The following is a 14,531-nucleotide window of genomic DNA, read 5'->3' on the forward strand; positions in this document are numbered from 1 at the left end:
CTATCTTTCTGCGAAAAGGCTAAAATAACGTAGCACTTTATAGGATAGGCCTACAAAAGTAAACTAAGATGTTCGGTTTGTAGGCTATTAACATTTATAAAACAATACACACAATTGACATACACACCTGCAAATATTGCAGCCGCTGTCTGTCTCTTCCTGTGGCTTTGGTGCGACTCTTCGTTTACGTCTGCTTTTCTGAATTTTGGTAATTGTTCCTTTCAGAGAAGCCGAGGACAGGGTCCCAGATGCGAAGCATTCCTTTTTCATGTACTCCAAAGATGACATGGACTCGTCGTTCGAAAGTAAATCGCGAATATATAAAAAAGAATAATTATGAAGAAATGTCAAGAGAATAAAATTTGAACATTGTGACCTATTATTTACAAAAATGTCTGTCATTTGGACCTGGAATATCGCATGTTCCAGCTATCAGATACAGGACTCATAGAATGGTCGCAACTAGTGACGTGCTTTGGATAATTGTGAGGTTTAATTTCTGCCAAGGGAGGGAATACATGCCAATCAAATCTCACCTCGTTTCATCCAGGCTTTTAAACAGAAAAAAGTAATACATTATATTCAAATTTGATCATGCTTCTCTTTTAAATATTTTATTACATTTTCATGTTGACATTTTTATTTGATGGCAATTTATAAAAAGCACAATCAACAATTGCCCATCATCTTAAAATAGTTCAAATATCCTGTATTATTACACTCATTAACAATATTCATTCGTTTCATGTTTAACACGAATGGTTGAGGTAACAAAGTAGGCAGGTTTCTGTGCTCAAACTCCAAAATGAATAAGGCAAATCCTTATTAGCGTACAAAAATATCCTATGGACTCCAATTGAGTTGAATTTAATTATTTGATTTTCACTCATATCTATAATTGAGAGATGTTCCCTTATCGGAAGAGTTTGTTGAAAAATATGCGTTTCCACGAACGGGGGTATGAATTAATATTGCGTAATTGGTTTTGTTTATGGGACTCAATGACAGCTGTGTCCGTCCACCTTTGAGCATAGGCTTAGCCTATCGATATTTGAGACAGTCTAAATAAAGGGAAATACGGTCAATCTTTGTATGCAGAATAAGGAGGGAAATTGTAGGCATCCAGTTATTGATTTGCCTAATTCAGTGTCTGCTCCATAATAATATGAAAAAATAAGAAATACTTCTTGCCATGCGTTTAAACTCCGTTTGAATTACTGTTCATGGCTTATGTGAGTTTTCATCCTTTCTTGAAATGTCCTTTGTTTTGGTGGGGTGAGAAAACGCAGGACATTACCTTAGCTTGGAACCAAAAACGAACGTAAGGTTGATTACCAGTGCTTGACTTCCGATGAAAGAAGCGCAGGAACTGTCTTTTTCCAAGTCGGTTCATTAGACTATGTTCACCGAAATTCACAAACGACATTATGCTACCTCTGATTATTCACTGTAAATGGTTCATACACATTTTCCATGACTTTTAACAAAATTAGCATTACTGTTATCATAGCCTACATGAAAAAGTAAGCATTATTGACACTGGAAAGCTGCTGTGTCTCATCACATGTAGACCTATCACCTGCTGTTGACCCTTTGATCAAGGCACTTAGTCCATGCATAGAACTGCACTGTGAGTCACATGTAGTTTGGGCGTGGTGCAAATTGCAGGAAAAAAATGTTGCCTGGACTGAAGACATCTACACTACCAGTCAAACGTTTTACAACCTGACCAACAGCCTCAAAGTCGATTCAAGGGTTTTTCTTTATTTCTATTTTTTTTTAAACATTGTAGCATATTAGTGAAGACATCAAAACTATGAAATAACACATATGGAATCATGTAGTAACCAAAAACGTTTTAAACAAATCAAAATATTTTTTTAAATTTGCGATTCTTTAAATAGCCACCATGATGAAAGCTTTGCACACGCTTGACATTCTCTCAACCAGCTTCACCTGGAATGCTTTTCAAACAGTCTTGAAGGAGTTCCCACATATGCTGAGCACTTGTTGGCTACTTTTCCTTCACTCTGCGGTCCGACTCATCCCAAACCACAGCCTTGAGGTATGTTGGGTCATTGTCCTGTTGAAAAACAAATGATAGTGGAACTAGGTGCAAACCAGATGGGATGGCATATCGCTGCAGAATGCTGTGGTAGCCATGCTGGTTAAGTGTGCCTTGAATTCTAAATAAATCACAGACAGTGTCACCAGCAAATCACCACCACACCGTAACACCTCCTCCTCCATGCTTTACGGTGGGAAATACAAATGCGGAGATCATCCGTTCACCCACACCACGTCTCACAAAGACATTGTAACCAAAGATCTCAAATTTGGAATCCAGACCAGAGGACAAATTTCCACCGGTCTAATGTCAATTGCTTGTGCTTCTTGGCCCAAGCAAGTCTCTTCTTATTGGTGTCCTTGAGTAGTGTTTTCTTTACAGCAATTCAACCATTCACACGGTCTCTGAACAGTTGATGTTGAGATGTGTCTGTTACTTGAACTCTGTGAAGCATTTATTTGGGCTGCAATCTGAGGTGCTGGTAACTAATGAACTTATCCTCTGCTGCAGAGGTAACTCTGGGTCTTCCTTTCCTGTGCCGGTCGTCATGACAGCCATTTTCATCATAGTGTTTGATGTTTTTTGCGACTGCACTTGAAGAAACTTTCAAAGTTCTAAAAGTTCTACAATGTAGAAAATAGTAAAAATAAAGAAAAACCCTTGAATGATTTAGGTCCAAACTTTTGACTGGTACTGTATATTTTTTTTCTCCAGATTTTTCAGGGGGTCACCCCTACTTCCCACGGCTATGCATGTTGTCAACCCTCCACCTGGAGAGCTCCTTGGAAATAATTTCTTCATTCAATAAATCAAAGATCAAATGGATAAGGTAGGCTACTTCAAAGCAGTAGAAGTTCGTGGATAAAAATCACTGGGAAAGCCAAGCCCACCCATCCCCTCAAAAAAAATAAAAGCCATATTACAATCTGTGTTGTGATAATTGTGTTGTTTGCTCTATAACCTATTAATTAATATGCTTTGTGACCGTGATATATAGGCCTAAAGGCCGAGACAATAAGAAGACACAGTGGCACAATCAATTCAAAACATATCTGTTTTATCACAATACCAGACAGTGAAGTCCACAAAGCATATTGCAGGTACAGTAACAGATAGTTATTGTTTGACATTTTCGGACCACTATACAACTATTGATTTAGAACCACAGGGAGATACCGCAAGTCGCAAAGAAAACAGGAGCTGCCTCCACTATTCCAGGACCATTTCAACTTAATCTAATACAGTGGCAACTAAAAGATTACAAAAACTATTTAGTCCAATCAACGCAAGCTAAATATGACGTGGCTGTCCATGGTTCTGATTTGTGTGTGTGTGTGTGTGTGTGTGTGTGTGTGAGCGGCGATTTTAGCATGTAAATCTTGGTGGGGCAAAAAATATATATATGTGGGATGCGTGCCAGCAAAGCCACTACCCAACACTAAACAATACATTCATTGCACTATACCACTGCTACACCTGGCTATCAGCAGAGCCTTGTCTGGCAGTGAAACAGTTCATTCAGCCTCATTTACAGGCTTTAAAAAAACCATAGCCATATTAGCTGAATTGCTGAAACAAATGTGGTTTCTACTGACAATTGAGATGTACAAACTATGGCATAAGGGGACGATAAGCGGATAAGAGGCAATCCGTAATTTCAATTAAGACATTAATGTGTGAGCTAGGAAGGACATAAGCAGACAATGAAAGCTCTTACAATATTCAATGATCACATTTCTCCAAAAAAGGTTATAGGCTGCATATGCGCCACCAAGTCAGAACAGTAGGTGAAATTAAGAGGTGAAAATAGACCAAATTATTAGCGCGAGGCACATGGGCCACTAACAGCTTACTACACAACATACACTTCATATTACTTTATTTGCTATAGTATACATATCTCACTGGCATATTACATCATGTATGCAGTAGCATACAATACATTTTTGGACTCAACGTGATGTGCTCACTTGAAGAGGAAGGTGGCACGACGGTCCTTCGTGGGCAAATTTTGTCATCAAAGTCTGACATTCTCTGGATTTATGGTGCTTTCAAGACAACAGCACTGTAAAACTTTTCCCTGTAAATTTACAGCATTACATGGCACCACAGTGGCCAGCTTAATACTATAATTTTGCTTTACAGCAGAGATGCTGTAATATGTTTTACAGTACTATTTTCCTTACTGTAAAAACATATTACAGCATCCTTGCTGTAAATGTACAGGGATGCTGTAATGTTTTACAGTAAGGAAAATAGTATTGTAAAGCAAAATTACAGTATTAAGCTGGCAACTCTGGTTCCAGGATAATGCTGTACATTTACAGTGAAATTCTACCTGTAATCTAAATGAAAGAAAAATACATTTGTACATGAAAATACATTTATTCAAATTGGTAACAACATTAAAAAATGAATTAACAACAGAATTGCAATAGAAGGAACAAGAAGTTAACACATATGTAACCAAATAAGAGAATCATTACAACACTAATGTAAAAACTATATTGTGTGCCTGTTGGCTGTGGGGGAGAGAGGGACAAAGAGAGAGAGGGAGACAGAGTTAAAATTGGGATTGGGTACAATCCTAGATCTTCCGATTCAGAACTCCAACATGCAGAACTAAGTGAAATAAAACAATGAAAATGGTAATAAGAAAAATAGAAATAGTACTATATACATAATAACTGTAGCAGTGATAACTAAATGAATATCCATTGTGGCTAAATGGCCATTGAAGGGGGTGTTGGGGCCAAGTGAAATAAAACAATAATTATACAAATATACAGTACATACTGTATTAACTGCAGCAGTGATGAATGTCATTGGGGTGTGGGGGGGCAGGTAGTGGTGGCTATTCAGCAGCCTGATGGTCTAGGGGTAGGAATTGTTGGCCAGTCTTTGCCATAATACTCCTGTGCTACCCGCGTCTGATGAATAGAAACGGGGCTAACAGGCCATGGCTTGGATGGCTGAGGTCCCTGATGTTCTTCTTCGCCTTCCTGCGACACCTGGTATTGTAGGTGTCCTGGATGGCAGGCAGTGTGGACCCTGGACCCAATGGTGCGTTCGGCTGCGTGTATCGCCCTCTAAAGCGCCTTGCTGTCTGCGGTGGTGGAGTTGCCTTTACCAGGCTGTGATGCAGCCCGTTCTATGATCAGGGGCAACTCTGTTGGGTTAAGTGGGTCCAGAGGAGGGGAAACACACAACAGGACAGTTTGGGCCAGAGCGCATCCAGGAGAGAGAAATCAGCGCAGCATCAGTTGTTCATGATGGGGCTCTTTAACAAACCTCCTCAATTATGATTTGAGTGGTGGCATTTTTCTGCTTTACCAAATGAGAAGAGAGTTAAACTTCACAACACCAGTCAGAGTTACACTTAAATTACATATTTTTATCAAGAGCTTTGCAATAGCCTTTTTGACTTTCAATGATGCGCTATCTCTAATGAACCATTGAAAAGCACCAGAAAGTACAAAGATCTTTTATAGCCAACATACACCCCTCTCAACTTACATGATGAACCACAGATCTTAGGAACAGTTCACAAAGGTTAAGATTTGTATGAAATATATCTATAAAACATAGCAGACAGTTACTGCTGTGTCAACAGTTCTCATTATAAAGACTAGTGTCTGGCCCTCTCCTACTCCAAACTGGAACCTGTCTTACCCTGGTACGGTATAGCGCAAAAACATTACCTCATGTTATCTGGACTGCTCTTTAGGCTTTATTACCCAAAGACATCGTAAATCTCCTCTGTCAGTGCTATCTCAGAGGCCCATCCTCAGTGGAACACACACACACAATAGTTAACAGAATACTCTATTCTGTCGAATAAAACAACCATTCTAATGCAATACAAAGATTACAATATAATCTTACAAGCATTATAACATAATCTTGCAATTTCCCACAACATTTGTTAGCTCTTCTCACCCCTAGGACAAGCATAGAAAAAGAAAGAATAGACAGAGACAGAGAGCACCAGGGCTGTTACACTGTGGGTAAAAAGACAGGGGACAAGGGACATATCAGGCTGGAGTTGTGAGTATCTGTACTTACCTCACTCAAGGTTTTCATTCAAACTCAGTGAGCTCTTGGAAGAATGGGGCAAGGTAGGGATTGAGAACAAAAAGCTGGCTTCCTCTGGACCACATTGTTATGCACATTGTTCCATCTTCAGGATTTATCCTCTTGAGTTGATTGAACATACAGCATATATCCAATCAGTGGTGGAAAAGGTATCCAATTGTCATACTTGGGTAAAAGTAAAGATACCTTAATAGAAAATGACTCAAGTAAAAGTGAAAGTCACCCAGTAAAATACTACTTGAGTAAAAGTCCAAAGGTATTTGGTTTTAAATATACTTAAGTATCAAAAGTAAATGTAATTGCTAAAATGTACTTAAGTATCAAAAGTAAAAGTATAAATAATTTCAAATTGCTTATATTAAGCAAACCAAACAGCACCATTTATATATATATATTTTTTTACAGATAGCCAGGGGAACATAATTTACAAATTAAGCATGTGTGTTAAATGAATGTGCCAGATCAGAGGCAGAAGGGATGACCAGAGATGTTCTCTTGATAAGTATGTTAATTTTACCATTTTCCTCTCCTGCTAAGCATTGAAAATGTAACATGCACTTTTGGGTGTCAGGGAAAATGTATGGAGTAAAAAGTACATGAAGTATAAGTCAAAGTTGTCAAAATATAAATAGTAAATTACAGATACCACAAAAAATTACTTAAGTAGTACTTTAAAGTATTTTTACTTAAGTGCTTTACACCACAGTATCCAATATAGTTTATGAAATCAATTGAGGCATTGAACAAATACAAATAAGACAGCTAGATACACCTACTTCAAACCCGAGCAAACTAATACAACATTGCTATAGCCTACACAATATCACAGATTATTTTACCAGACTCATAACATTTTCCTTTCTAGCTGTGCCACCAAATGGTTAGTCGGAGAGGCAATATTGACAATCCTGCCCCACAAAAATATGATTTATGTCGCGCAGATGAGTCAAGTGAACCGAATCACACAGGGTTGTGACAGCTAAAGGTTGTGACACCCAGTGTTTTTGCCATTTATGCTCTCCCAATTGAGTAGAATCGGTGACATCTAGATGGCTACCAAAATGACTTGAAATACTGTATAATCCAAGGAGGGGAAAAATCACCGCGTTACTAGTTTCCACCGCCGACACTGTGTTAGGCTACAGCTGACCAGCACTTTAGGTTGGCAGGCACCTCTATACTAAGATTTCTGAAATGACAACCGGGGACATTTCCAGTTTGGTGGTCATTATATCATTAAAATATCCAATGTTATTATCTATGAAATAAAAAAGGGGGACAATTCCAGTTTCATGTATTTAGTCTAACAGGCACACTGTGATAGAGAAAACAACTATACTACAGAAACACTACAGACAAGACAGAACTGATCTGAACAGCCATTCAGTGGTCCTGCTAGAAGAGCAGAAGAGAACATGAGCAAAATTGAAAAAAACAGACAATAGTATATGTGAAATACTTATCATAATAAAGAAATAAGATGCTGATGAGATTGGTAACTACATAATATACTTATACCAACCTAATCTGTATATTTCTCAGAAGAATGTATTTTCTTCAGGTCTTTGGACAGCTTCTCTGTGAACTCCTGGCAGGGGAGGTTAAAGTTTGTCTTCACAATAAGCATGGCCTTGATGATAGGAACAGTGAACCTATTTCTTGCTGCTGTCCATATATCATTCATTTGGGAGAACACTCTCTCGACCGGTGCATTACTTCTAGGTAAGCACACAACAGACGCTAATCTAGCCAGGTTAGTGTGTGGGATGTCGTTCTCTTTGAAGTGGTTAACCACCGTGCTCCTTCTCTGACTAAGCGGTGTCGCAGATGTTTTCCATTCTTCAAGCGATCCCCCCTTTAGGAACTCTTGCAGGCCAGTAACCTCGTCACACAATGCATCCTCATTGATGGTCACATTGGGGCATTTTTCCTGCAGTGTGCCTGCTGCCTTCTGGATCTCTTCACGCAGAGGTTGCCTTTTTAAAAGGAGACCATGTAAATCTTTTAGATTATCTGTGTGCTTTCCCCATGCTTGCAAGTAGTTCACAGCCATAGTGAAGAATGATTGGGATATTTTGAGAAAGCTCTCTTTAGACATTGCTCCATTTTCCTCCAGCTCTCTCAGAAGTCCTCTGACCACTGGGATGAAGTTGTCATCACGTCTTGCAGTCAATTTTGCCTCAACGTTTCTCAGAATTGCAGCGTAGTCCACAGCACAGTGGTCCTGGCCTTCAAGCATCTTGATCGTGTCACTGAATACAGTCGCGTTTCCATGGTCAAATGCCAGCCAAAGTTCAGTCAGTGGATCTTCAAACATTGTTTGCAGGACAACAGGGCATTTGTCTTCAGAAATAAAAAAGGATTTCAATGGCACATTTTCAGCACTCTTTCTAGAGCAGGGAGCATGGACATCCAGCGAACATTGCTGTGTCCTAAAATATTATGGTACTCCTGGCCAACAAACTCACAAAAGCCCTTCAGTCTTTCTACTCTGACAGTGAAAATAAGAACATATTCAAATATCTTTGTGAGCAGATACTCAACATCATATCCAAAGCTGTTCTGGCCATGTTATGAATGATGTGGGCAGGAAAACCTAAGACCTCCCCAGCCTATTCAGTCCTCAAAAGTTGGGAGAGAATGTTGTCGGCAGAGAATGTTATCCAGGTTATATTTTTGGATGACCACCAGGACCTCAGCTGCAATTTCATCTGCTGTTTCTCCATTCAATTCAACAAAATCAGGCAGTTTTGTTTCCACAGATGTGCTGCTATCATTTATATCTGACTACTATTGGCAGCAGCTTTACATGTCCATGATTGGATGCGTCAATGGACAGGGACACAAATTCAACCTGGTGTAGGTCCTGTGTTTCCTGTGTTCACTATGGCGTCACATTTTGTCCTAGCACATGTAAACTTCGGCTCATAAAGCTTTCGTGTCAGTTGTGCTGTGCAGTCCATAGATCTGTAACTATGATTGTGTCACATAGTGTGGTATGCAAAGACATCCTCCTGCACAGCTAAACCATATTATTCTTGGGAAGGCTCTACCTTCTTGAAGAATGTGGTGACAGAGGACATACCAACACGGGGCAATCAGAGGCTTTATGCTTTTTCGTCTGCTGATGTTCTACCACTGCCATTCTTCACCGGCTGCCTATTGAAAGAGAGGATGCAGTGAACAATTCTATCGTCTTGACCTGAGCGTATGAAATGGAAATTCTCTCATCATGTTTATGACAAAAAGTGTGTTTCTTGGAAAGAGTCATTGTATCTCCTCTGTCTGCTCTTCTTCACTCTGCTTGTGCCACTCTTAATTACTCTCTTAACTATTTATTCTCCTCCTCTTTTCTTCACTCATCTTCCTTTCCTTCTCTTCACCTTTCCACCTCACTCTTCTACACTCTCCTTGCTTCACTCTTTTTACTCCCTTCATTTTTCCTTCTCCTTCCTCTCCAATCTGTATTAATAAATAGTACACTATTAGATAACCAAAGTATTTTAACAGATTCCCATGGCTTGCCTCATGTTTGTATTTTATCTCAAAAACATTGTTTGGAATAATAAATTGGCAGGCTCTGTAATCATATCTTTACCTTTCCTCATCTGTCTCCTTCACTCTTCTTCCTATCCAGTCTTCCTCCTCTCCTTCCTCTCCACTGCTAATGTTATCCATGGACATTTCTAACTATATTTCCACACTACTTAATATAATGCCAAACCATTAAAATTGTAATCTACAAAAATATTCTCAGAATTAATTGTGCATTCATTTAATACAATCATATTTTCAAAATAGCCCGTCCACTGCATGTTTACATGTGAACGTTTTTTAACCTAGCTATAACAGCTTAATCTACATAGCTAACGTTAGCTAGCATGACCTATTTAAAACATTATAGAGCAGATCATCTATCATGTGGTGATGTTGTGGATTCACCTGACACTTTCTAGCTTCTGGCCGAGTTTTCCACAGCAGTTTTCTCTAAAAGTATCGCGAGCAAGTAGTTAGTAGAAGAAGAAGAGTGAATTAAGCTGCTATAGCGAGCAGCCCCCTCTGCTGGACAAAACAAGCACAACGCGATTGAGACTTCAACCGGTAGGCTCTGCTGACCGGTCTTAATTGCCAAGTAAAATATTTCACTTTGCGGTGTGTTTTAACGCACAGTTAAAAACTGGGACATTTCCCAGAAAACGGAGACGTCTGGTCACCCTACTCTATACAATATGGTGCACTGGTAATTTACATCAGCTTTAGCGGCTCTCGAGTACGGCCCACAACGCGGTGTGTATGTAAAATTTGGTCCGTCAATCCCAACAATATGGGTCATCTTTTGAACTGCCAGAAACAAGACCTTTTCTCTGTAGTAATGGTGGAAACATAACGGTCACGAATCTGCGTTCAGTTTATTCTCTATGGCACTCAGAGGCTGCGATACAGCTTATAATCACAATATTCTCTGGGTGATGTTTTTCTAGGTCGCACAGTGTGAGGTTCTGTGTTATACACTATAGCCCTTACCATATCATATGTGATGGAATATTATTTTCTGTTGGCTTGTGTGGGTATATGTGTCATGCAACATAGCTGACTTGAGACATTGTTAACAGTTTCAGGGCCATGGGCCTTTCTCGTGATGTAAAAATACAGAATAACATGAAGACAGGAACTGTGCAATGAGTTGTGAGGGCACATTCAGAACGTAGTGTTGCGGGAACAAACGGTCTTTTGTTAGATAACATGAGCCAGGTGTGAGATAACTGTATTGAGTGTGTGAGCGCATAGATATTCTACACAACTACAACGACTGACCGCTGAAGCGCCTAGGAGGCCGGGACCAGCCTGTGCGCCAACATTCAACGATAGGCTGGGTGAGTTTAAACCACGCCCAGTCTCTACTCTGACATGCCGGCTCGGGAAGCAGGAACTACTTCTGTCATCAGAGTATATTATAATATCTTTGTCAGGAACAAGTCAGTTCTCTGAGGCATGACAGAGAGCCCGTATATACGAAAATTGCATTTACCACTTATTGCTTAGCTAATAAAAAAGACATAGCATACAATGCGGTGACTCATTGTCATATTTATCCTGATACCAGATTCGATTGACGCAACCCTAACAACAGCTAGATACAGCAATTTAGAGCAGACCGAAATGGCTTTTGTCAACTTGAGCTAACGTTAGCTAGCTAGCAAACGTTAGCCAGCTATCTAGCTAGGTTAGCTAAGCAAACATGCAGTTATTCAACGTTGGCTAGCATAAATATGCTTAGAAACAAGGCAAGGTAAAGTTACCTACCCAGCAGTCACTGAGAATATTCTTCCACTTCAAGAAGATATTTCCTAAAATAGTTTGAGCTTTATGTGTCTCACCCAACAGCATTAAGTTGGCGCCTGAAACGTATCATTTGAATCTACAGTAGGCATAAGCTATTACTGTAAATCAATACAGTATGTTAGAGTAATTTTTACTGGAGGCTTTCGAATTAGGTAACAGCATTTTCCTGCATTTTCTCCATAATGCAGTGCAATATACAGCATGAAGGCTGTAAAACACATTCATGGTATTATACTGTAATGACCTGACTAGATCATAAAGGAACAATTGTCCAGACAGAGGATTGAGTTTACGAATTTATGGTTTATTAACCCAACTTCACACAGGCTACTGTTTGGCTGTAGCCCACGCCAAATAAAAGGATACCCTATAAAACAACTGTGACCTCTTGTGAAGTCCAGACGTAAGAGAGAGAAGAATGGCTAAACCTGGTCTTGACTTCCAATACTCCATCCCCCTGTCCAACCCCCTTCCTAGCCACTCCGCCAACCACCAGGATGCCCGGCATCAGAACATTCCAGGCATTCCTGTGATAGGCAGATAGCAGGTTGGTTGGCATGTCGAACCCCGCGAACACTGGGTACTGGTAAGTACAACACAACCAACTAATAGCCTAACAAATAACACATAGCTGTCTGTGTGGGTCACTGGGTGCATCCTACAGTGTTTTACTGTTGAAATTACAGAAAGGTCTTAGTGTGGGAACTCGACAAAAAAAGGTATAATCATGACGTCAGTGATCTTCAGGTCGTAGCTCTAGGAAGAGGCCCGATTTCCTGATTTACAGTTTCAAGGTGGATGAAAGTTCAAAACTTATTTTCCCAGTCATAGCTCGTTTTTCCAGAGTTCCCAGTTGTCTTTAACTCACTTAAGTCAGATTTTGCAGTTAACAGTTGTTTTTGAGCATGGCACAAATCATGCTTCATTGACATCATTGCCAATGTTGAATGTTTAGAATTTTAAACTAGGAAAAGAGACCCTTAATCTTAGAATTGGAACCACACAGCCACAGCCACTCCACTGAATAGCAGGCCAATGATTGGTTTGCTATGCTTCCAAACCACTCATTGTTGAATTTACGATTTCCAACTTGCTGTGTAATGTTTATGTCCAATGGCCGATGAGCACTGATACGTTTTTAAAAATCTATAATTTGTCTTCGTTATTTCTCTTCATATGACAAGCATTAACCTTTTATAACTAGGGGGCAGTATTTTCATTTTTGGATAAAAAACGTTCCCGTTTTAAACGGGATATTTTGTCACGACAAGATGCTCGACTATGCATACAATTGGACTTTGGATAGAAAACACTCTGACGTTTCCAAAACTGCAAAGATATTGTCTGTGAGTGCAACAGAACTGATGTTACAGGCGAAAGCCAGATAAAAATCCAACCAGGAAGTGCCCCATTTTTTGAAAGCCCTGCATGCCAATGACTCCTTATATGGCTGTGAATGCGCTACGAATGAGCTTACGCTTTCTACGTATTCCCCAAGGTGTCTACAGCATTGTGACGTCTTTTTACGCATTTATGTTGAAGAATAGCCGTAAGGGACCACATTGAGCAAGTAGTCACATGATGGCTCCCGCAGAAAATCTTGCGTAAAGTACACAAGTAGCCATTTTTCCAATCGCTTCTTATGAGAAACCAATTGTCCCGGTGGATATTTTATCGAATAGATATGTGAAAAACACCTTGAGGATTGATTCTAGACAACGTTTGCCATGTTTCTGTCGATATTATGGAGCTAATTTGTAAAAAAGTTCGGAGTTGTAGTGACTGCATTTTCCGGTCGATTTCTCAGCCAAACGTGAAGAACAAACGGAGCTATTTCGCCTACAAAAATAATATTTTTGGAAAAAAGGAACATTTGCTGTCTAACTGGGAGTCTCCTGAATGAAAACATCCGAAGTTCTTCAAAGGTAAATGATTTAATTTGATTGCTTTTCTTATTTTCGTGAAAATGTTGCCTGCTGGTAGCAGAGCCTAGCATAGCATTATGCCATGATAAACTTACACAAATGCTTGTCTAGCGTTGGCTGTAAAGCATATTTTGAAAATCTGAGATGACAGTGTGATTAACAAAAGGCTAAGCTGTGTCTCAATATATTTCATTTGTGATTTCCTTTTCTAGGAAGATTTATGCCCGCTGCGTTATGCTAATTAGTTTGAGGCTATGATTACGCTCTCCATTGCGGGATGGGTAGTTTAACAAGGATTTGCCAGTAGATTGTTGACTTGATTCATGATGATGACTACTAGCTAAGATTTTGAAAGTATTGAAAACGGTGCATTGAACTAAAGTTCTCTATTGTAGATAACTCTGAGGTTGCCTTATTCCTCTGACCGGGACATCAGTCCAATCAAAGCTACTGTATATATAACGTGATTTGACGTCATTTTATCTGTGGCCAATGACCTTCAGCCTTCTTGGATGGGCACTTCTAATGTAACTCTATGGCAGCACCAGAGGCAAGAATTTTCACGGTCTACCCTTAGACTTGGCGGTGATGTAAAGTCCCCATGAGTGACAGAAAACTGAGCCAATCACAGAGCAACGTTCCTTATTTTCTGTTGACCACCACCACCACCACCACGACCACGCTCGGCTGAAACACCTGCATTTTGTAGCTGCCTTACTCAAGAAAACAAAAAAAGAGACCATGTTTGTATGCAGTTTTATTAACTCAATATATATATATTTTTTTTGTACTTTGTTTGCAAACTGATGTGACGCATATTAATACCAAAACAACATGCAAACAATTTTTTTGCCCTGAATGACAGGTCGCCACTGGTGTGCGCTTGCGCGTTCCTGTAAGTAGAACAACATGTTTGACTCTCCCTACTTGTAGAGAAACGCCAATGCCGCCATCCTCTCTTTCATGTTGACGAAACGGTCTATCACTCTGTCATACAGTACACGCTTTTATTTTTTGTTGTCCTTGGCCACCTGGCTAAAATGCTTGCTCGCTAGCCTAACTTCCATTCATGAGCAACGTTAGCTAGTTAATATTAGCCT

The 14,531-nt window shown here is 39.7% G+C and overlaps 1 long non-coding RNA gene across 1 annotated transcript; it reads right to left on the reverse strand.

Annotated features, from left to right (window-relative positions):
- Positions 1-6,830: 6,830 nt before the first annotated feature.
- Positions 6,831-10,267, reverse strand: LOC112221593. The gene is made up of 2 exons (XR_002949044.1): positions 10,106-10,267; positions 6,831-9,322 (listed from the first exon to the last, which is right to left on the reverse strand). It is a non-coding gene; the product is annotated as an uncharacterized LOC112221593 (long non-coding RNA).
- Positions 10,268-14,531: the final 4,264 nt, after the last annotated feature.

Source organism: Oncorhynchus tshawytscha, linkage group LG22, assembly GCF_018296145.1.
Source record: "Oncorhynchus tshawytscha isolate Ot180627B linkage group LG22, Otsh_v2.0, whole genome shotgun sequence".
NCBI classification, from domain to species: domain Eukaryota; kingdom Metazoa; phylum Chordata; class Actinopteri; order Salmoniformes; family Salmonidae; genus Oncorhynchus; species Oncorhynchus tshawytscha.